A 24,421-nucleotide genomic window follows, 5' to 3' on the forward strand; every position below is an offset into this window, starting at 1 on the left:
CATCGTCGTAATGGACACCTAATAATTTTTCCCTATTTTTTGCTAAAATATTTACAACATATTGCAGAGGCGTTGCATATGGAAAAAAATCCAAAGACATGCTTAACCAACAATGAGCTCATCAAGTTAATTATAATTTATTCACTGCAAAAACATGGAAGCACATGAACTTGTTTATTGACAAAGTCACATGCACCAACCACCGAAACAGAGGAAAGTTAAAGTGAAGAACAAGAGGAAAGTGTTGAAACAACACCAGAAGATAGAGCAGTTACACCTCCTTGACCTTGTCGTAGAAACCCTAAGAGATGGAGTTCCATAAGAATGTCTGCTAGTACATCCATTGAAGGAAAAAGAACATGTACTAATGAACCTGCAGATATATCCAGTGGACAATATGAGGATAGTTATTATGGATGCCCTATTGAGGAAGAAGGGCATGAGGCAGAGACTGTTGAAACAAGGGAACCCAGAACAACACCAACTGAAGTAGGGGTTCCTCAAACATAAATGCCTGAGGAATCTAAGCAATTATCTGGAAAATCTACTCCCATACAAAATGTGGTGAAAAAGAGGAAATTGAAGAAGCCATTGGGTGGAAAGAATCTCGAGAAGAGAGTGCGGGTAATGGTTACACTATCAACTAAACCAGTATATGAGGAATGTATTGATACAACAGATTCAAAGGAGTCCAAGGGACAACAAAATGAAGAGAAAGAAGAATATTTTGTAAAAGAACATACCCTGACACCTGAAGTTCATGCTATTCCACCTGATTCAAAGGAACTCGAGTAACATCAGAAAGAGGATGAACTCAAAAAGGAACAAGAAGATGTCTCTTTACTAGGTAAGTCTGAAACTGACCTCCTTATTCAACAACCTGAAGTTCATGCTATTCCACCTGATTCAAAGGAACTCGAGTAACATCAGAAAGAGGATGAACTGAAAAAGGAACAAGAAGATGTCTCTTTACTAGGTAAGTCTGAAACTGACCTCCTTATTCAACAAATTAATAAATCGAAGGAGGAATAAAATGAGAATTTAAGGAAACATCTTACCATGGTTGAAGGACAACTTCAATGTAGAAAAAAAAATGGATTAGAAACCCTAGCAGAAGTGGTAGAAGTAATGCCACTTAGATTATGTAATGGATGTAAGCGAGTGCCGGAGGAAGAAAATTGTGAAAGACCAACCATTATTTTGGTTGGAATTCACGTTGGAGAGAAAGGTGAAGAACTCCAAACCATTGTTCCACAAGAACCTACTAAATATGTTGTTGTTACACAAGAACCAACAGTTGAAGCAGAGATGGATGGAGAAAAACAATGTGTTATTCCACAAGAACCTGTCTATGATGTTACTATTACATAAGGACCAATATATGAAACAGAGAAAACTGAAATAAAAATGTATGTTGCTCCACAACAACCTATCGATGATGTTGTTGTCACACAAGAATCAACCATCGAGATAGTGCAGCTAGTGGGGAAAGGGAATGAAGAGATGCTTCAGGAAACTGCTGAAATTGTCGTTGTAATAGTAACATAAACAACTTAGTTAAAAACTGCAGAGCCATTGAATTCAACATTTTGTATTGAGAAATTGGAGAACTGGAGGAAACTAACAATCTTGCTAAAAGTTGAAGCTATTCCTCTTAACACATTATAAGGAAGCTATTCAAAAAGAAATAAAGCAAGAATTGTTGCATGTGGAAGAATTGCAAAAGGAAGTACAATTGTTACAACAGGAAAATGAGTCAATGTATGAACTTGTTCGCAATATATTAGTTTACAAACCTCCTTCTCCATCCTATCCCCTTTTTTTACAAGAAAAGTGCTTCCTTTTTCAATTGACAACCCTCAAGGAGAAACAACCATATGAGGTAAGGGAAGCTTAATAATTTTTGGAAACTCTTCAGAAGGCCAATTTTTGAGAACAACATCTACTGTGTGAACTATATCTTGATGACTATGTTTGTTTTGGTGAAATATCTCTCAACCTCACACCATATGTTGGAGATGTCCAATTGAGATCCTCTGTGTATTTTGTGCAAAATCATGTTAGTTCGAAGGTTGCCCATGATACTGTAACAACTAATGAAGAAAGGGTGAAATTGATTATTCGAAATGATATAGGGTCTGTTGAAAGAGTCTTGAGGTTGTATAGAAAGATATGACAATATTTAGGCACCGAGAAGATGTTAATGGATTTCAGAAACAAGGTTTTGGAACATTGTCCTAGAAGCATAAGAGGGTTGATATTTCATGTATTGGATGGGAGCAGACTTAGATGGGATGCTTTCAGGAAGGTGTTGAAAACAGAAACAAGAAATGTTAAAAATAACATCAAGAAAGAAAATCCTAATTTAATTTGTCCTTGAATTAAGTTAGGAATTAAATTCTAATTCTAATTCTCATAGCAACTTGTAATAGTTAACTAAGTTAATTTGACTTAGTTGGCTCAGTTAATTGGAGTTGGGAGTCTATCTAGAATCATGTAGAGTTCTTCCTAAATTTTAGGGGCCTAGGTTGAGTTCTTTTGAGTTGTAATTATTTAATTAAGTTTAACTGAGTTAAATTTAGTTAAACTAGTTCCAACTGATGGAGGAATTAGTGGAAGATCCAGTAGTGGGGTGTAGCCAACACTACTCAACTAGTAAACTGAATATTCACTCATAATTAACTCATGCATGTCACCCAGTTGAGATTGGACTTCAGGGACAATGTACTATCAATTGTAAAATCATCTACATTAAACAGATGGTGCATGCAATCAGAAGAAGGCCTAAAATAAATCATTCCCTAATTAGAAAACTCACTAATTTTAACCATTCGAATTTCATTTAAAAGGAGGAATGAAGGCACAAGTTTAATAATTACTTTGGTGAGCACGAGTTGGTGAGACCAAGCAATAGGAAGCACAAGTTTGTGCGTGGAGCATGTGAGAGAAAGGTGTGCCAAGAGAAGCTTGTGCAGAGGTTGGTAGTGAGATAGATAGGGATAGTGCAGAGGTTGCTCGAGCTTGAGTAGAGCATTGTAATCTTCTCATATTTTCTGATTAATGAAATATACAGATAGCAGGGGTTTTTCGCTGTGGCTTTCCCCATAAAATTATTGTGTTATGTTTTATTGAATTATTTCTCTTATATGCTTCGTGATTTCATTAATCATTTATTGTTTCTGCTGATGAGTAGAGTAGATTCAACTCAATTGTTTTAGCATATTACAATTTGCAGTTTGAATCTACAAGGAATTTCTACATGGTATCAAAGCTGAAATCACTATAAAAGAGGAGAATATGAGTTTGTCTTTTACAAGAGAAATCAAATGCAGTATCATACATCAGAGCCAACATGATGTCGTTCTATGGATTGAGACTCGAATATGCCCTTGAGGATAGTTTGAACTATATTGCTTGGAAGGACAAGATGGAGGTAGTGTTGGAAGACAAATGGCTTAAGGAATTCATAGACAAAGATATTCCTAAGCCAGCTAATGCTCAAGATCTGATAGAGTGGAGAAAGTTTGTGGAAAAGGTGAGAAGGATTATTGTAGAAGGAGTTTGAGATCATATTATCTCGAACCTCCATGGAAAGGAAATTCCATTTGCAATGTGGAAGGCCTTGACGAAGCTGTTTCAAAACAACAGCGACCACATGATGATCGCACTGAAGGACAAGCTCAGAAAGATCAAGATGAAGAAGGGCAATATAATCTCGAAGTACTTGACCAAGTTCAACCAATGTTGGGATAAGCTTGGAAGTGTCGGTGTTACAATTGTTGAAGATGATATGGTGAGCCTAACACTTCTAGGCCTTCCCAAGAGCTAGCACAGTTAACAAGACTCAGTTAATGGGAGGGAGAAGCTACCAGAGTGGGAGTGTTTGTGGTCCGACTTGGTGCAAGAAGAGATTTGATGGAACACCAGAGATGGGACCTCATCCAAAGAAATGGAAGAGAACTTTGCATTAGTTAGAAAAGAAAATAAAGCTAAGGGAAAGAAGTCCCAAGGCAAGGAGGGTGACAAGAAGTACTTGTCAAACATCAAGTGTTTTCACTGTCACAACTTCGGGCACTATGCCACGAAATGCCCACAAAAGAAAATAAGGAAGAAGGAGCCTGTAGTAGCAGCAACATGTGAAGCTCTATCTTCACAATTCGAACTTGATTTCATGCTCATTGCATGCATGGAAATCACTGTAATGGGAAGTATGTGCTATCTCGACAGTGGTGCCTCGTTCCATATGAAGGGAAATAGAGATCTCTTCAGTGACTTGGAGGAGAAAGACCTCAAGTAAAACATAGATTTTGGAGATGATGGGAGGTATAACACGATAGACATCGGTATTGTTAATTTTCATAGAGATTTTTACTCCCCTCTCAGACTCACAAATGTGATGTATGTTCTAGGTGTTAGTTCCTTACAATTTCCTAGGCTAAAAAGGAGATCGAGAAGGGTAACCTCAAACCACTTCAACTCAATAGCTAGCCCTACTAAGCAAGAGAGGGATCTCTCAAAGTCTTTTATCAGTGAAATGAATTTAAAGCAAATAAGTTTTAGGCTAGATATGTATAATTGTTTGTGTGTTGGTGAAATTTAGAATTTAGGGTTTGCTGGACTAGGGTTTGGAGCCACAGATAGGTCTAGGTTGTAGGAGTGCAGAAGAAAATATGGAAAGGAGCTAGATACCAGAAGACCATGGTGTATTTGGAATATTGTCAATGTAGTATAGAAGAGAAAGTGTAGAAGAGACTAATGAGCATAAGTAAACATGAGTTCATTAGCTTTTAGAAGACATAAACATAACTATGAAAACCATATAAACAGAGCTTGAGATCAAGAATTCTGTCTATTTCACTGTAAGGCATCCATAGAAAGAAGAGATATCATGTAGATAAAGATGTTTTAACCATTAGAAAACAAATAAAAATAAGAAAAAACACCATGAACTCACTGGGCTAGAGTTCCTTAAAAATAGCTGCAACTGTCTCTGTATTCGCTGAGAAGATCATTACATGCAAGTCTCTTCCAAAAAAAGTCCAACCCTTCTCTATGAAAGAGAAATTATACATATAAACTCACTTAAGCCTCTTCCCCACCTTCAGGGGTCGAATTCCTAGGTGGTGGAACTGACTCCAAGATTATCTCAACCAACAGGTGAGAGTGAGAAGGTGAAACTCAAACACTTCTTGGAGAGTTTGTTTAGGAGTTTGCTTCCTTAATGAGGCCTATTAAACATAAAAAACAACTTATCATGTACATTTATTCATGCCTACATTACCTAGCCTTGAAACAAGTGCCATTACATTAAGAGTTTTGACTTTGACCAAGTCAAACTGAAAGCTAGACAATTTACATAGTGAAATTTACAATTAAAAAAACAAGAAATTGCACAAGCGTAGCACCAACTTTGAGTCCACTTTCAAGTGCTCTCCTGAGGTCCAAATGAAGATCTGAGAGAACTGTCAACTAGATTTTCAAGTCTAGTTTCCATAACACCTTGAATTTTTGAAAATGATCCATGGGAAGGCCTTCAAAAATCAAATATCCTAAGGTTGCTCTAGGAGTGCAACGCCTATCAAAAATAGGTCCAGAACACTGATTTTTGGCCACTTTTTTCCATTTTTCTCAAAATTTAGGCCTCCTCTGGAAAATTTGAAGAAATGGGTTTTGAGAGGAGGCCAAGAGATTTCCAAAAATGTAAATTTGTCCTGAATTGAGTGCTTGAGAAAGGCGCTGCGCTCCTAGAACTTTTGAATTTCTGAATTAGGCATCAAAATTTGCAAAAAACCAAAACTGATCATCATTTCCTCAAAATTGGCCAAGAGCTGTAAAATGATGCATCTTAAGCCCTCATAGATGCTTCAACAAGCATCTCCAAGCTTCCTTCATCTTTTTGGTCCTCTTGGGCTTCTTTGAGCTTGTTCTCCAGCTGCTTGACCTTGACATTACAAATCATGTTCTAAGCTTGGTAATGGTGTGCCATGTGCCTTAGCCACTGATTGTATCTATTTGATTTCTCTAGAAGCTTCTCCAAGTGGTCATTGACCCTGTTTAGTCAGTACTATTTGTCTTGACTGGCCTCTAAAGCAATTTTGTCATCTAGGTATAGCTCCTCATTTAGTAAGATGTGTTTTTCTTCTTCTTGTAATGCCTTCTTAAGCCCTTTAGTTCTTGGCCTTTTTCTCTTACCTTTTCCTTGTGTTCCTTCAGGCTCATTTGTCTCCATGACTGCTTTTCCCTTGCCGACTTTCTGCAATAGTTTGGTTTGCTCTTTCTCCATGATCAATTGTTTTGCTTTCAGTTGACTATTTTCCTGTTCTAGGAATGAGATGATGAACCTTGCTCTTGCCATGTTGACTGTGAGTTCCTTGATATGATAATCTTTGTCTTTGATCATCTGTTGCATGATTGAAGTCTCATTCTCTGCCTCCAAGTCAACCAACTCAAAATCATGCTCAACCATGTCCTTATCCTGCACTGATGGTCCCTGTTTTGCTGATGTAGAAGGCTTGGCCCCTTTCTCACCATGAGAAGCAAACACAAGCCTCTTTCCTCTCTTGTACATCCTAGTCACCTCAGGTTTAGGTGCTTTAGGAACCTCCTCTGATTTGTTTCATAACCCTACTTCCATAGGCTATGCTAATGCGTCTTGATGATGGCTTGGTGAAGTAATCTCATTTCATTTTTGAAACCCTAGATGATAGGAAAGGGGAAAAAACAGTGAGGGATGAGTGAAAAATGAAATGATGGGTAGGTGGAGTGGAAAAAATGGCAAGGGAAATTCTAGGAGGTGGATATGGACAATCAACAACTGATGAAGATGAAAGGAAGTGAAATCAAGGAACAATGTATCTTTGAAAGGGGAAAAATAGGGTTTCTAGGAAAACTGTCCAAATCCCATAGAAATGAGCTAGGGTTTCCCTTTTAGTGAAGTGATTCAATGTTTTGAAGTTGGTTTAGTGGTTCATGTAGCATATTAAACATGTTTAGAGGTGTAGGATGAGGTTTTACATGTTTAAAATCAAGAAAAATAAATGACCATCATCAACCCTAGCATCATTTCATGACAAATTAACTAGAAACCCTAAATGAAGAAATCTTTGGCTTGAATTCATATTGAAAAATAAAAAGGTGAGTAAGGTGATTTAATTACTTGTATATGGGATTAGGATTGCAAGAAAAAGGATGAGAAAGCTTAAAAATCCAATTTGGGTGAGTTTCGGGCAAATTTGAGCTACTATGGCTGAAGCGCAGCATAGTCTTCCTGTGCACAGTGTAGTGTCGCTAAGCGCAATGCCATGTTTCAAACCAATTTTGGAGTCCTTAAACTGCTCCAAATTGAGAACTTGATAGCTCATTGGAAATATATTGAAGTTTTTAAGATGGACTCCTCAAGCATGTAATTTGGACACTCCATCAGGGAGAAAAAACGATTTTCCCAAGGTCGCTCCAAAAACTTAGGTTGTCTCTGAAAAAAGCGTATCACCAACTTGCAGAGCACTTTTGGATACCTTCCACTAATACAAATCACAATCTGAAGGTACCATTGGAAAGCTTAGGATGTATGCTACACATTAGAGTCCTTAAGAACTACCAACACCTACTCCAAACCCCTGAAAAACTGCCTTGAAGTCAAGCTATCCAGAAGTGCATCAACTCTCTCGTAGCAAGTGTAGTTTCGGAATTTATTTCAAATAATAATACCGGTGCATAAACTGAAGGAGGTTTTTGTTCCTTTTTTCTATAATGGACAAAAACCTCTTTCACTTTTGTAAATTTATTCTCCATTTGGTCAGAAAAAGATTTTGAAGCAAACATGTCCATATGAGAAATGATGAGGCGAGGTAGTGTACTGGAACATTGTCTTATTTGAAATAAAACATTACCTTTACCTTTATTTTGATTTCCCTATGCTGCTAACTCCCTTTACCCACTGAATCAAATGATGGACGTGTTTTGTTTTGACATATGGTATCATGATGCCACATGGAGTGAAACCCTAGACCATGACCTAAAATGAGGAATTTAACCATTTCATGACCCAAGACACTTAAATGAAGATATGATACCTCGAAGAAGACAATGAGCATGACGAGTGATGAAGACCATGAGTAAGTGAAGGGAGCACCAATGACCTAGACATCAACAGTCAGTGACCAAATTTTTATTCGAAGATTCACTGAAATGAAAAAATTTGACTTGACACCCTAATAATACCTTGTAAGAGCATATTTGATCACCGGTGACAGGTTGAAATGGCTAACACTAACATTGGCTCTAGCTGGGGATGGAAGCTCCTTGGAGGTGTCAAGAACACCGTAGACCTAGTAGCCTTGTTCATTGGTCATGGAGTCAAAATGTAAAAGAACAAACTCAAACTGAAAACTCACTAACTAAATGAACTAACTTGACTATAAAAAACACACTGATTGAACTTACTTATGGCAGCAAACCATTGAGATTTGAGCGCTTCAAATCGTGATGATAACTGCCCACCTGCTGAAGATGTATATACAATCATGTGTAATGATCCCTCTAGTGTAAGCAATCGAGTAGATGACTACCTACTTGAATTTTTCTTGTACTTTCCTCGAGCAAGCGAAAAAAAAAAAGCTAGGCAACTCCAAGTATCCACTGAAGATGTACTCATGATTCATAAATACAAGAAAATTCATCTTTCCAGATGGCTGCAAAATATCAGTGTAAGGATCCTTAAAAATCTGAAATGTTACCTTGTCTTGAAATACAACAAAAATACAAGTACTCCTTTCATTTTGATCTGAAATAATACTTGGTTGTTGATCCACATGAAGGCATAGGGAAATATGACTTCTGCCACTTGAGTGTTGACTGTAAATTTCTCAAGCATGAGCAACTCTGATTCTATCTCTGGCATACTGTCTATCTCAGATTCATACTCTTCCATTTCATAGTCTAAATCATCCTTGAATAAAACACATTCTTCAATATTATTAAACAAGGCAACCCTATCCTTTTCACGAAAGAAAACAGTCTTTGTTAGCTGATCTCCTTGCAGGAAATCTACATGACAAATTGGCTTACTCACAACAACTTCATGTATAGTTTCATCAGTCTCATGACTGTCATCATTTAAATCCATATTTTCATTTTCAATAATGGAAGAAATTTCACTCACACATTCTTGACTTTGTGAGCCCTGCAAACCTGCCTTAACTTGGGCTATAACATGGTTTTTCAAGAGGTGATCTATTTCATCTTCAGACATGAGAACACTGAGTTTTATAGAGATCAACATTGGCTTGGTGATTTTCATTTAAAAGATCAGGAGTAGGCCTTTCTCTATTTTGATCCCAGTTTGTTTCATCCAAGGAGGAAACTACTGATTCTTGTTGGGAGGAAAAATCATAAAGAGCTTCTAATATATCGTCTTACATACATTCTTCATCCCCATATGAATTTTCAAGAAATTGAATAAAATTTTCAGAAATCTCACAACATTTATCCATCATTGATAAGGAAAAATTGCAGCTTTGATAATGTTGAAAGAAAACTGAATGAAAGTCCTTAGAGAATATAAACTAGCATATGGTAGACTCTCATACCATTTCCTCGCCATTTCCTCCAAGGTAGCCATGAAAATATTCATCAGACAATCTTCAGGAAACTTAGCCTTTAATCTGTGAATATGAAAATGAAATTTGACCAAATGCAAACTAGCATCTTCTCCATCCCGACCTTTAAACTTTGGCAGCCCTGTTTTCCAATCTATACAAGGAATTCGATTTGGAAAACCAGGAATATGAGCTCGATTCATAGGAGCATACCTTCGAGTAGTTGAATCCATCTTGAAAACAATTAAGACACCAAGAAGTTCTTCAAACTACCGGTTTTTTATCAGTGGAGTCGCCATGAAATTTCTGAACCTTTGGATTCTTCGACACTGGAGTCGCCAGGTGAAAGATGCACAACCTTTCTTATGTTTGATCACTGTTCACCATCAGCAATCAAATCTGATCCTTGTCGTTCTTTCCTAGGGAAGATATGATCTTTCGTTCCCTTGCAACGACGCCAAAAATGTTAGTCCCTTACAATTTCCTAGGCTAAAAAGGAGATCGAGAAGGGTAACCTCAAACCACTTCAGCTTAGTAGCAAGCCCTACTGAGCAAGAGAGGGATCTCTCAAAGTCTTTTATCAGTGAAATGGCTTTAAAGAAAATAAGTTGTAGGCTAGATATGTATAATTGTTTGTGTGTTGGTGAAATTTAGAATTTAGGGTTTGCTGGACTAGGGTTTGGAGCCACAAATAGGTCTAGGTTGTAGGAATGAAAAATCAAATATGGAAAGGAGCTAGATACCAGAAGACCATGGTGTATTTGGAATATTTTCAATGTAGTATAGAAGAGACTAATGAGCATAAGTAAACATGAGTTCATTAGCTTTAAGAAGACATAAACATGACCATGAAAACCATATAAACTAAGCTTGAGATTAAGAATTCTGTGTATTTCACTATAAGGCATCCATAGAAAGAAGAGATATCATGTAGATAAATATGTTTTAACCATTATAAAACAAATAAAAAGGAGAACAAACACCATGAACTCACTGGGCTAGAGTTCCTTAAAAATAGTTGCAAATGTCTCTATATTAGCTGAGAAGATCATTACATGCAAGCCTCCTCCACAAAAAGTCCAATCATTCTCTCTTAAAGAGAAATGATACATATAGACTCACTTAGACCTCTTCCCCACCTTTAGAAGTCGAATTCCTAGGTGGTGGAACTGACTCCAAGATTATCTCAACCAACAGGTGAGAGTGAGAAGGTGAAGCTCGAACACTTCTTAGAGAGTTTGTTTAGGCGTTTGCTTCTTTAATGAGGCCTATTAAACATAAAAAAACAACCTATCATCTACATTTATTCATGCCTACATCACCTAGCCTTGAAACAAGTGCCATTACATTAAGAGTTTTGACTTTGACCAAGTCAAACTGAAAGCTAGAAAATTTACACAGTGAAATTTACAATTAAAAACACAGGAAATTGTAGAAGCACAATGCTGACTTTGAGCCCACTTTCAGGTGCCTTCCCGAGGTCCAAATGAAGGTCTGAGAGAACGGTCAATTATCTTTTCAAGTCTAGTTTCCAGAACACCTTACATTTTTTAAAATGATCCATGGGAAGGCCTTCAAAAGTCAAATTTCCCAAGGTCGCTCTAGAACTGCAGCGCCTGTCAAAAAGAGGTCCGGAAAGCTGATTTTTGGTCACTTTTTTCCATTTTTTTCAAAATTTTGGCCTCCTCTGGAAAATATGAAGAAACGGGTTTTGAGAGGAGGCCAAGGGATTTCCAAAAATGTAAATTTTTCTTGAATTTAGTGCCTGAAGAAGAAGTGCAGCGCCAAGGCGCTGCGCTCCTGGAATTGTTGATTTTCTGAATTAGGCATCAAAATGTGCAAACAACCAAAACTGATCAAAATTTCCTCAAAATTGGCCAAGATCTATAAAATGATGCATGCTAAGCCCTCATAGATGCTTCAACAAGCATCTCCAAGTTTCCTTCATCTTTTTGGTCCTTTTGGGCTTCTTTGAGCTTGTTCTCCAACTGCTTGACCTTGACATTACAAGTCATGTTCTGAGCCTGGTAATGGTGTGCCATGTGCCTTACACGCTGATTGTATCTATTTGATTTCTCTAAAAGCTTATCCAAGTGCTAATTGACCCTATTTAGTCAGTATTCTTTGTCTTGACTGACCCCTAAAGCAATTCTGTCCTCTAGGTCTAGCTCCTCATTCAGTAAGATGTGTTTTTCTTCTTCTTGTAATGCCTTCTTAAGCCCTTTAGTTCTTGGCCTTTTTCTCTTACCTTTTCCATGTGTTCCTTTAGGCTCATTTATCTCCATGACTAATTTTCCCTTTCTGGCTTGCTGCAATAGTTTGGTTTGCTCTTTCTCCATGATCAATTGTTTTGCCTTCAGTTGACTATTTTCCTATTCTAGGATGAAATGTTGAACCTTGCTCTTGCCATGTTGACTGTGAGTTCCTTGATCTGATAACCTTTGTCTCTAATCATCTGCTGCATGATTGAAGTCTCATTCTTTGCCTCCAAGTTAACCAACTCAAAATCATGCTCAATCATGTCCTTATCCTGCACTGATGGTCCTTGTTTTGCTGATGTAGAAGGCGCGGTCCCTTTCTCACCATGAGAACCAAACACAAGCCTCTTTCCTCTCTTGTACATCCTAGTCACCTTAGGTTTAGGTGCTTTAGGAACCTCCTCTGATTTATTTGATAACCCTACTTACATAGGTTGTGCTAATGTGTCTTGGTGAAGTAATCTCATTTCATTTTTGAAACCCTAGATGATAGGAAAGGGGAAAAACAATAAGGGATGAGTGAAAAATGAAATGATGGGTAGGTGGAGTGGAAAAAATGGCAAGGGAAATTCTAGGAGGTGGATATGGATAGTGAACAACTGATGAAGATGAAAGGAAGTGAAATGATGGAACAATGTATTTGTGAAAGGGGAAAAACAGGGTTTCTAGGAAAACTGTCCAAATCCCATAGGAATGAGCTAGGGTTTTACTTTTAGTGAAGTGATTTAATCTTTTGAAGTTGGTTCAGTGATTCATGTAGCATATTAAACATGTGTAGAGCTGTAGGATGAGATTTTACATGTTTAAATCAAGAAAACTAACTGACCATCATCAACCCTCACATCATTTCATGACAAATTCACTAGAAACCCTAAATGAAGAAATATTTGGCTTGAATTCATCATGCAAAATAAAAAGGCGAGTAAGGTGATGTACTTGTATATGGGTTTAGGATTGCAAGAAAAAGGATGAGAAAACTTAAAAATCCAATTTGGGTGAGTTTCGGGAAATTTGAGCTACTTTGGCCCAAGCGCAGCATAGTCTTCCTCAACATAGTACAATGTATCTAATCACAACGCCATCTTCAAAACCACTTTTGGAGGCCTTAAAATGCTCCAAATTGAAAATTGATATCTTGTTGGAAAGATATTGAAGTCTGCTATAAGATGGACTCCTTAGGCATGTAACTTGGACACTCTATCGGGGAGAAAAATCGATTTTCCTAACATCGCTCCATAAACCCAGGATGTCTCTGACAAAAGCGTAGCGCCAACTTGCATAGCACTTTTGGATGCCTTCCACTAATCCAAATAATGATCTGAAGGTACCATTGGAAAGCTTAGGATGTCTGTTACACAATAGAGTCCTTAAGAACTACCAAAACCTACTCCAAATCCTTGAAAAACGGTCTTGAAGTCAAGCTTTCCAGAAGTGCCGCAACTTTCCCGAAGCAAGTGTATTTTGGGAATTTCTTTCAAATCATAATACTTGTGCATAAATTGAAGGAGGTTTTTGTTAATTTGACTATAATGGACAAAAACCTCTTTCAATTATGTAAAATTCTTCTCAATTTGGTCAAAAACATATTTTTAAGCAAACATGTCCCTGTGAGAAATGATTAGGTGAGGTAGTGTACTGGAACATTGTGTTATTTGAAATAAAACATTACCTTTACCTTTATTTTTCTTTCCCTAAGCTGCGAACTCCCTTTACCCACTGAATCAAATGATGGACATGTTTTTTTTTTGACATATGGTATCATGATGACACATGGAGTGAAACCCTAAACCGTGAACTAAAATGAGGAATTTAACCATTTCATGACCCAAGACACTTAAATGAAGATATGATACCTCGAAGAAGACAATGACCATGATGAGTGATGAAGACCATAAGTAAGTGAAGCGAGTAGCAATGACCTAGACATCAACAGCCAGTGACCAAATTTTTATTCGAAGATTCACTGAAATGACAAAAATTTGACTTGACACCCTAATAATACCTTGTAAGAGCATATTTGATCATTGGTGACAGGCTAAACTGACTGACACTAACACCAGGACTAAAAAGAATCTTATTTCCATCGTAGTATTGAAATACTGTGGCTATGATGTGATGTTTAGCAAAGGAAAGGTTTTCCTTAGACACATCACCACTGGACAGGTGAAACAGATCGATGTGTGAATCATGAACTTGTATGCACTTGAGGTACAAGATACATGCAAAGCCTTGAGGAGCAAGGCAAAGACTAGAGATTTGGTGGTTGAGAGGGAGCATGAATTACCTCTCAACATGCAACTTCAGAAGCAACCTCAACAAATTGTGCCATAATTGGAGAAGCAAAGAGGAGACCGAGTGGAGACATCCACTCAAGCAAAGACCTCGAGTAGGGTGAAATTACGAGCCAAGTGGGAAGAAGGAGCACATGTAGCGATACCTCCAGGTTTGAGGTGGGGCGATATGAAACATTAGTCCAATAGTTTCAGAAATTGGCCAAGGTCCATTGAGGTGTGTTTGTCTCATGGATCATTATGTTGCTAGGGGGACCCACAATATTTAATATCAGGGGGATCAATGTTAATAAGATACTGAGCAGTGCAGAGCAGTGTTGACAACAGAGCAAGAGGCTCATTAGCAGAGTCAACAACAACACAATTTTCCTAGTAGACAGTCGTAGACAAAGTTGATTCAATTTATTTTGTCTGGATGTTTTTTGGGTTGCAGATGTTGTAGTAGCAACAACAAGAGTGACAAGAGTTGCATGCATAACATTCCAAAGGTACCAGAGTGGGATAGAGTTGAATTCCTTTCTTGTTAAGAGGGAGTGTTGAAAATAGCAATAAGAAATGTTAAAAATAACATCAAAAAATAAAATCCCAATTTAATTTTGTCGTTGAATTAAATTATAATTATAATTCTCGTAGCAACTTGTAATAGTTAACTAAGTTAATTTGACTTTGTTAGCTCAGTTAATTCGAGTTGGGAGTCTATCTAGAGTCATGTAGAGTGGTTACTAAATTTTAGGGGCCTAGGTTGAGTTCTTTTGAGTTGTAATTATTTAATTCAGTTTAACTGAGTTAAATTCAATTAAACTAGTTCCAACTGATGGAGGAATTAGTGCGAGATATAGTAGTGGGGTGTAACCAACACTGCTCAACTAGTGAATTGAATATTCACTCATAATTAACTCATGCATGTCAGATAAGAGAAAGAACCAGTTGAGATTGGAGTTCAAGGACAATGTACTAGCAGTTGTAAAATAATCTAAATTAAACAGATGGTGCATGAAATCAGAAGAAGACCTAAAATAAATAATTCCTTAATTAGAAAACTCACTAATTTTAACCATTCGAATTTCCTTTAAAAGGAGGAATGAAGGCACCAGTTTAATAATTATTTTGGTGAGCACGAGTTGGTGAAACCAAGCAATAGGAAGCACAAGTTTGTGCATGGAGCTTGTGAGAGAAAGGTGTGCCAAGAGAAGCTTGTGCATAGGTTGGTAGTGAGATAGATAGAGATAGTGCAGAGGTTTCTTGGGCTTGAGCAAAGCATTGTAATCTTCTCATATTTTCTGATCAGTGCAATATATAGATAGCAGGGGTTTCTAGTTGTGGATTTCCCCTTAAAATTATTGTGTTATGTGTGATTGAATTCTTTCTCATATATGCTTCGTGATTTCATCGGTCATTTATTATTTCCGTTGATGAGTAGAGTAGATTCAAGTCAATTGTTTTAGCATATTACAATTTGTAGTTTGAATCTACAAGGGATTTCTACATAAGGAGTTAAGAGATGAGGACCCTTATTGTTTTCTGAATTTTAACCAGGCATTCTCTAGGGTCTTTAAGTATGTGGAGTGCATTAGAATATGTGGGACTAGTTGTCTTGGACTTAGGTTCAGATGTCCTTTTATTTGGCTCCCTACCTATTAGTATCAACATCCATATCATCTTACCAATATATTATGGGAAATGGAATCTGGTACTTTCTCGAGGCTATAGAGAAAATTAGAGGATACTGCAGGAGCCTACACTTTTTCAGAATTTCACTCTTAGCACATCAGGAACTAGTTACAAGGGTCTGCATGAGGACATGCATATACTTAAGTTTGGGGGAGATGTGTGGACGTGAAATTGACATCTTTTTGCACTCATTTTCCTACATTTTCTATACCCTTTTTTATTCTCGAGACCATACTATGCCACTGCAACAACCATTATCAATCTAGGTATGTAATTTGGCATGAGAACTACTGTTTTAGGTTGTTTTCCTCGTAAAACTGACAACTGGGATGTTACAAGGTTTGTGGTAAGTTGAGATGCTGTCAAGATTACGCTTTCCAGTTTTTCCTCACCAAGGACAAGACAAGGACTCACTGAGCATTGTTGTTACAGTGAAGATCTATATTGGACGTGCTGACCTCCTTCAATTAGTTATGAAGATCAATTTGGAAAGAATCTGGTCAAAGGATAGTTCAACTGTCAAAGGAGAAGTTTATGGACAACACATCTGAAACAATTAGAATTTTCGATTGATAGTTATTGTAATTTGGAAAAGATGTTACAACTTTGTCATAACCTTGGAAATTTTTAATATGTATTGTCAAATTAGATCACATGAGAATCGAGAGATTCTCATGATGATGTTATCATTGTCATATGAAATTATAAAGAAGTGTACTCTTTGCCTGCATGTGATGGACATATAGAAACATATAGACAATGATAGAGGGGGAGAGCACCAACATTGTAATATTGTATGTTTCATTAATGAAATCTCAATGATTTGTGGCGCCATACCTTTCTGTTGCCTAGCTTGTATGTTGTGTAGTGTATCAACCCCTGCTAGGAAAGAAAGGCCTTCCTTAGCAGGGATCACTAGTTAGGAAGGTAATGTAGTTGTTTGATTTATTTCCTCTTAGTTATAATTCATGTGTGATTGTTGTTACAATTATTATTAGTCTTTTTCATGCTTTAATGATTGCATAATTTTAACCTTTGTATTGTGTAACAACATAGGTCCTCGATCAGTCCCTTTGTTAGTGTGAAAGAAATTTAATTCCTAAAGTTTGATGGTGTGTTCATTTCATTTGAATGTGTGTTTCAACATTTGTTGAGAGAATGGTTTCTAGAGTGTTGTTGTTTTCTGAATAAGAGTGACAGTGTGACATAGTGGTTTTATTCTGCATTGTGTGTTTATTTCTTGAGAGTGTAACAACCAGTGTTGAATTGTTGAGAGTGTGATTACAATGATTGAGTTTGAAATCCATTAGCACTAGTCATCATTTTTCCTTGCATGTATTTGATGTAATAGCCTTGCAATAGAAAAACCTACTCGGATTGACAATTAATGTGAAGAGTTGGAACTATTGCTCTGAATTAAAAGGAAATTTGCTCTGCTCAACGACAAGCTGAAGCAAAAACTATACACAATTTTGACACAATGCAAGTTGAAGCAAAACTTGGAACGTTGTATGAAATCTAAAGAAAAAAAGTTTAAGGATCAAAGTAAACATATAATAATTCAAAAGTGTGTAAAATAATTAAATAAACAGTCTACAATATGAATCAATTAGATTTGCCAATAAATGAAGCCTTGGTGTGCGTTTTAGTGAAGTAAAACAATTTTGGCCTACTTCACAAAAATGCACGCCCAACCTTCATTACAAGGCCAAATTGAATGATTTAAATTGGAGAGTACTTTTTTAATCCTAATAAATAGTAATTTTGCACATATAAATTTATGTTGTGCAAGAATATGTCAAATTGGATCAATTTCATAGGATTAAAGTCCAGGTTTGTGTGCCTCAAGTAGAGGCACACCAGGACCTGCACTTAATTGTCTGTGCGATAATGATCATTCCAACGTAAATATAAAGCCATTTTATGCAACATATATTCATTTTCATAAAGGAAATGCAAGTCTTCCAGAATAGTAATTGGTCATATTTGCCAATGATTAAGAGTTAGAAAAAATATGCACTCTCAGGGCAAACCAATTACACTCTTGGTAATGAAATTTGAAATGAGACATGATTGGACAATTCTTAACCCTAGGATATAACCTTGTATCATGCCTTACAAATATCCTACATAACTATGTTTCCCACTTATACACAAATTTCACATAAGACAAGTCGAAGCAAAACTTAGAATGTTGGAAATATGAAGTATAAATATTTAAGCTCAAAGTAAATATATAACAATGTAAAAGTGTGTAAAATGATTAAATAAACAATCTAAAATTCTAATCAATCAGGTTCGCTAATAAATGAAGCTCGGGCATGCATTTTAGTGAAGCAAGGAAATTTTGGCATGCTTCATAGAAATGCACACCCAACCTTCATTTCAAGGCCAAATTGATGATTCAACTTGGAGAGTATTTTTTTACTTGTAGGAAATATTAATACAGTTAAATATTTTTATTTTTTTACATATATATTTATGTTGTTCAAGAATACTCCAAATTAAATGGATTTCATAGGTAAAAGATAGAGTTTGTGTGCCTCAAATAAATGCACACTAGGAATTTTTGGGAACACGGGGATGGACTAAGAAAAATCAAATTTGAATTTTGATAGTTGAAAATTGTATTTTCTTGGTTAAAACCCTATAATTAAGTAAGGTTGGATGGCCTTATTTTAGTATTAATTAGGTTTGAATGTTGCCAAGGGATAGATAAAGAGATAGAACCTAGGGTTTGCAAGGTCTATTCTAGGGTTTTTCTGTATTGTACATATTTTTTAGGGTTTTAAGTTTACGATTAGGTCAAGTGATCTATTTATAGTTTGAAGATAAATAGGTAAGGAGAATGGAGAAAAATGGGACTATTTATTATTTCTTGTTTGGCAATGAAGTCTAATTAGATCTAGGGTTTCAATGCCACTCATCAAGTGGAAAAGTCTTGAATAGGAATTCCCAACACAGATGAAAATGACGACTAGAATTCTAGGGTTTAAGAGAATGAAATTATGGGATTCACTATCAACTAGGGCCTTTCCACTAGCATTTAGTATTTAAGATCCACCCGGGTGCTAACATGCCATGATAATACCTCAAGAAAATACATAACATTTCAATGTTAAACAAATATTAAAATATGAAAACTTAAAACCAATCTAGAAAAACACATAGTACCTCATAAACTAAAAAATTTCATCACCATGAGCATCAATTCCACAACAATGCTTCTCTTCTTCGATAGTAGTATAATTCAAAACAAGAAAAAACAAAAGGTAAAAGAGAGTGAACTCCTTCCTCTTGTCACCAATGTGTTATGATTTACAAATTAGAAGTCTCTTCCTATTTATACATGACCTAAGAGACCTTTGAAATGTGTGGGGAACATGACTCCCCACATATCATGAAGTACATCCTCATAAAATTTTGGTGGACAATAACTCATCTTCATTAAATTTATGTTGTGCATGAAACTCCAAATTTGATTGATTTTATAGGGTAAAATATAGGGATTGTGTGCCTCAAATAAATGCACACCATGACTTGTAATTAACTAGCAGTGAAAAAATTATCATTCCATCCTAAAGATACAAAAATTGTCTACAACATATCATACTAATTATCCTAAAATAAATATTACTCACTAAAATCCATGTCCGCCAATGTAACAATTCATCATATCTGCCAATGATCAAATCGAAACAAATGTGCACTCTCGGGGAAAACCAATTATACTCTTCGTAATGAAATTTGAAATTGGACAATGCCTAATCTTATGATATATCCTTGCATCATGTCTAATAAATATCCTACATAACTATGTTTCCTACTTATACACAACTTTCACATAAGACAAGTCGAAGCAAAGCTTAAAACGCTGTATGAAATCTGAAGTATAAATATTTAAGCTCAAAATAAAGATATAAAAATGTAAAAGTGTGTAAAATGATTAAATAAGAAATATACAATTTTAATCAATCACATTGTCCAATAAATGAAGCATAAGTTTGCATTGTAGTGAAGCAAGACAACTTTGGCATGCTTCACAAACATGCATGCCCAACCTTCATTTCAAGGTCAAATTAAATTATTCAACGTGGAGAGTATTTTTTACTCATAGGTAACATTAATACAATTAAATATTTTTAATTTTTCACATATATGTTTGTGTTGTTCAAGAATACTCCAAATTGTATGGATTTCATAGGGTAAAAGGCAGGGTTTGTGTGCCTCAAATAAATACACACCAGGAATGTTTGGGAGCAAGGTGATGGACTAAGAAAAATCAAACTTGAATTTTAATAGTTGAAACGTGTAGTTTCTTAGTTAAAACCCTATAAGTAAGGTTGGATGACTTTATTTTAGTATTAATTAGATTTAAATGTTGCCAAGACATAGATAAATAGATATTACCTAGGGTTTTCAAGGTCTATTTAGGGTTTTTCTATATTGTATATATATATATTTTAGGGTTTTAAGTTTAATATGGTCAAGTGATTTAGGGTTTGAACATAAATAGGTAAGGAGAATGGAGACAAATAAGACTAGTTCTTATTTCTTGTTTGGCAATGAAGTCTAAGTAGATCTAGGGTTTCAATGCCACTCATCAATTAGAAAAGTACTAAAACAAATTCCCAACACACATGAAAATGGTCACTCGAATTCTAGGGTTTAAGAGAATGAATGAACTTATGGGATTCACTATCAACTAGGGCCTTTCTACTAGCATTTCATATTTAAGATTTGCTCGGGTGATAACATGCCATGATAATACATCAAGAAAATCCATAGCATTTCAATGTTAAATAAATATTAAAAGATGAAAACTCAAAACCAATCTCAGAACAACACATAGTATCTCATAAACCAACAAATTTAATTATCATGAGCACAAATTCCACAATAGTTCTACTCTTCCTCAATAGTGGTAGAATTCCAAACAAGAAAAAACAAAAGGTAAAAGAGAGTGAACTCCTTCCTCTTGTCACCAATGTGTTACAATTTACAAACTAAAATTATTGTCCTATTTATAATGACCTAAGAGATATTTGAAATGTGTGAGGAACATGACTCCCCACATAGCATGAAGTACATTCTCATTAAATTTGGGTGGACAATAACTTATGAATTTTTTGTTGTTCATGAATACTCAAAATTGGATTGATTTTATAGGGTAAAAGGAAGGGATTGTGTGCCTCAAATAAATGCACACTAGAACCTGTAATTAATTGGCAGTGCAACAATGATCATCCATATTAAAGATACAAACATTTTCTACGACATATGATACTTATTATCCTAAAAGAAATCTTACTCACTAAAATTCGAGTTTGTCAATGTAGCAATTCGTCATATCTTCCAATGTTTATGTCGAAACAAATGTGCACTTCCGGGCCAAACCAATTACACTTTTTGTAATGAAATTTGAAATGGGACATGATTGGACAATAATTAACCTTAGGATATAACTTTACATCATGTCTGACAAATATCCTACATAACCATGTTTCCCACTTATACACAACTTTCACATAAGGCAAGTCGAAGCAAAACTTAGAATGTTATATGAAATCTGAAGTATAAATATTTAAGCTCAAAGTAAAGATATAGCAATGTAAAAGTGTGTAAAGTGATTAAATAAACAATCTACAATTTTCATCAGTCAAATTGGCCAATAAATGAAGACTGAGCGTGCATTTTAAGTGAAGGCAGGCAATTTTGGCCCGCTTCACAAAAATGCACACCCAACCTTCATTTCAAAGCCAAATTGAATGATTCAACTTGGACAATATTTTTTAACTCATATGTAACATTAATACAATTATATATTTTTAATTTTTCACATATATGTTTGTGTTGTTCAAGAATACTCCAAATTGCATGGATTTCATAGGGTAAAGACAACGTTTGTGTGCCTCAAATAAATGCACACCATGAATGTTTGGGAACAAGGTGATGGACTAAGAAAAATAAAACTTGATATTTAATATTTAAAAGTTGTAGTTTCTTGGTTAAAACTCTATAAGTAAGGTTGAATGACCTTATTTTAGTAGTAATTAGTTTTAAACATTGCCAAGGGATAGACAAAGAGATAACACCTAGGGTTTGCAGAGTCTATTTTAGGGATTTTCTATACTGTACATATTTTTTAGGGTTTTAGGTTTAGGATTAGGTCAAGTGACCTAGTTAGGACATTTACTGTAAAAGGTCTCGGTGCCATTTTAATGCAAAAAGTAAATTTACTATCATTTATCAATAAGTAGTTGCATTATGGAAATCTGGTCAATTATACTTATGAGAAAGAAGTGATGACCATCTTACATGCCATAAAAATCTTACAACCTTATTTTTGAAAGTGTTATTTTTAATAAATTGTATCTTATATCTAAATATTAAATTTGAATTTTTAATTTTGTGTCTGAGAAAAAACACTAGCAAAGGAACAAATTTAAAGCATCCTATAAACAATTTTATTCACTTAATAACATTTTATTTTCTTTATAAAAGTTATTTACAGAAAAATAAAGAAATAAGTTTAAAAAACTCCTTTGCGTCTGCATTCCTCACGGTCTATTCAACATGCATTCCTCACAGTTTATTCAACGTGCATTCCTCATGGTTTATTCAACGCGCATTCTTGCATTCAACGTGCATTCAACTAGCGTGCCTTGAGCCCAAACAATGATGGCCTCAATTGAAATAGGGGTTTCCTCTTCCTCGTAAACAATTGACACATGAGGTTCCCAGGAGAAGTTCACAGTGAAAAAATTCAAAGAGTGTGTTGATCGATGGAGAGATGCAAATAATTTTCCACCATGTATCCTAGATATCCCGAGAAGAGCAGATGTTTATAAATTTATATTTGGACAATTCAATTTCCAAAATGATGAGATAGATGATGCCATAGAAAATTATGATGATAAAGCCATGGAATTAAAAATATTTGGGCATAGGATTAACTTGGTGATCTAGGTGGATATTGGTGGCCACCCACCTATTACACTTGGAGCCCCAACATTGTTTCTTTTAGTTTCCTTAATTGTAGCACAATTTACTATTTATAGCATTATTTTGGGTCTTAAACTTCTAGAGCCATTTTGAGGCCCTAAACAATGTTTTTTTGAAAAACAGGAAAATTACTAGTTTGTGGTCGAGGTTTATGATCAAAAGTTGTATTACTTGGATAGATATTTCTAATGAGGTATCGTATGCGTCAAATGAATATTGTATGCAAAAGTTACGACCCTAGGAAGTTGATGTACGAGTTTACCCCAACGGGGCCCACAAACTTTTGGCGCTTCATCTCCTAGGGTTAGGATTTTCTATTGTTTCTCAATAATAAATAGGTCTTCGAGCCTCATTGTAACACAATTTAGAAGGCTTGTAGCTGCCAAATCTATTCTCATAGATAAACTACCATCGCCCGAGCTAGTTTATTTCCATTCTTCATGTAAGAATTTTTAGTACTTTGTGATTAATGAATTGAAGTTATGTTTTCGTTTTAGCTTTGTGTTTCTGTTTATATATATGTTTCAATTTATTCCTTCATAAGTCCAAATCAGTGGTATCAGAGTGGTCTTCTATTTCTTTGTTTTTCTGTGTATGTCCCCAACGAGTTCGTGGTATAAAGAGTTGGGACTGAATTGGTTCATCCCTTGCAAGACCATACCCGACGACACCGATGATCTCCCATGGTGGAAGAAAAGAAAGACGAGGGAGCATGAGATCCTATCAAACTTTTTCTCGAAGAAGCCCTCGAGTGGCAAAGGAATGAGATGATGGAAAACTTTGCCCAGATCCTTCGATGAACGCCCACAAGCAACGCCTCTTCATTCAGTAGTCACTTTGGAGGTGCCACCCCCTTGAAGGTACAAGTTAACTTTGATATCCTTATATTAGAAGGTCAAATAGATGCAGATGTTGTAGATAAATAGTTGAATATGCCGAAAAGTTATTTTTTGATCCATAGTTTCCCCGACAGGGAAAATACTACTTTTTCACTGGTTAAGGCCGCCCCCATGTCAAGGACTGGTGGGAAAATTACTATGACAAAAGGGCCAAGGAACCCTCTCTATTTACAACTGCACCCTCTTGAATCTCTTTTCGAGATGTTGTCAAGGAACAATATTACCCTGTGGGGTGTAATGAGGACAAGTACATACAATGGACCACACTACGATAAAAAAGGCACCAAGATGTTCATGAGTGCACAAATATTTTTCATACCCTACGCATAAAGCTAGGTATCAAATACTTTGAGTGACATATGGTGCTCAAATACCACAATTGTTTGTATAAATACATTTAGGAAGAGATGGATATCCTGGACATCTCCTCACTTGGCGCAACATACCAATATGCTACCAAGATTGAACACAAAATAAGCACGACTTTGGATCCACGAATCAGAAGTAGGGAAAGAGCACCCCCAAACCACATAACAAGGATAAAGTCAAGGTGGAGTGACCCAAGAAAACCCATAGAAGTCGCAAGCAAAGAATCACACCATGAGAACGAAGAAGGAAACAAGAAAGTGGTGTGAGTTCCATAAGAGCCCCACTCACAACAAAAATGAGTGTCACCCCAAGAAGTCATTAGTGGTCAAGCT

General features: G+C 35.9%; 1 pseudogene; it reads left to right on the plus strand.

The window, feature by feature from the left end:
• The first annotated feature begins 510 nt into the window (after positions 1 to 510).
• LOC149205406 (ubiquitin fusion degradation protein 1 B-like) overlaps positions 511 to 24,421 on the plus strand; it is a 39,250-nt pseudogene continuing 15,339 nt past the window's right edge.

Source organism: Pinus tabuliformis, chromosome 1_2 (genome assembly GCF_031772625.1).
Source record: "Pinus tabuliformis cultivar Carrire ecotype Pingquan chromosome 1_2, CPIR1, whole genome shotgun sequence".
In the NCBI taxonomy this organism is placed as follows: domain Eukaryota; kingdom Viridiplantae; phylum Streptophyta; class Pinopsida; order Pinales; family Pinaceae; genus Pinus; species Pinus tabuliformis.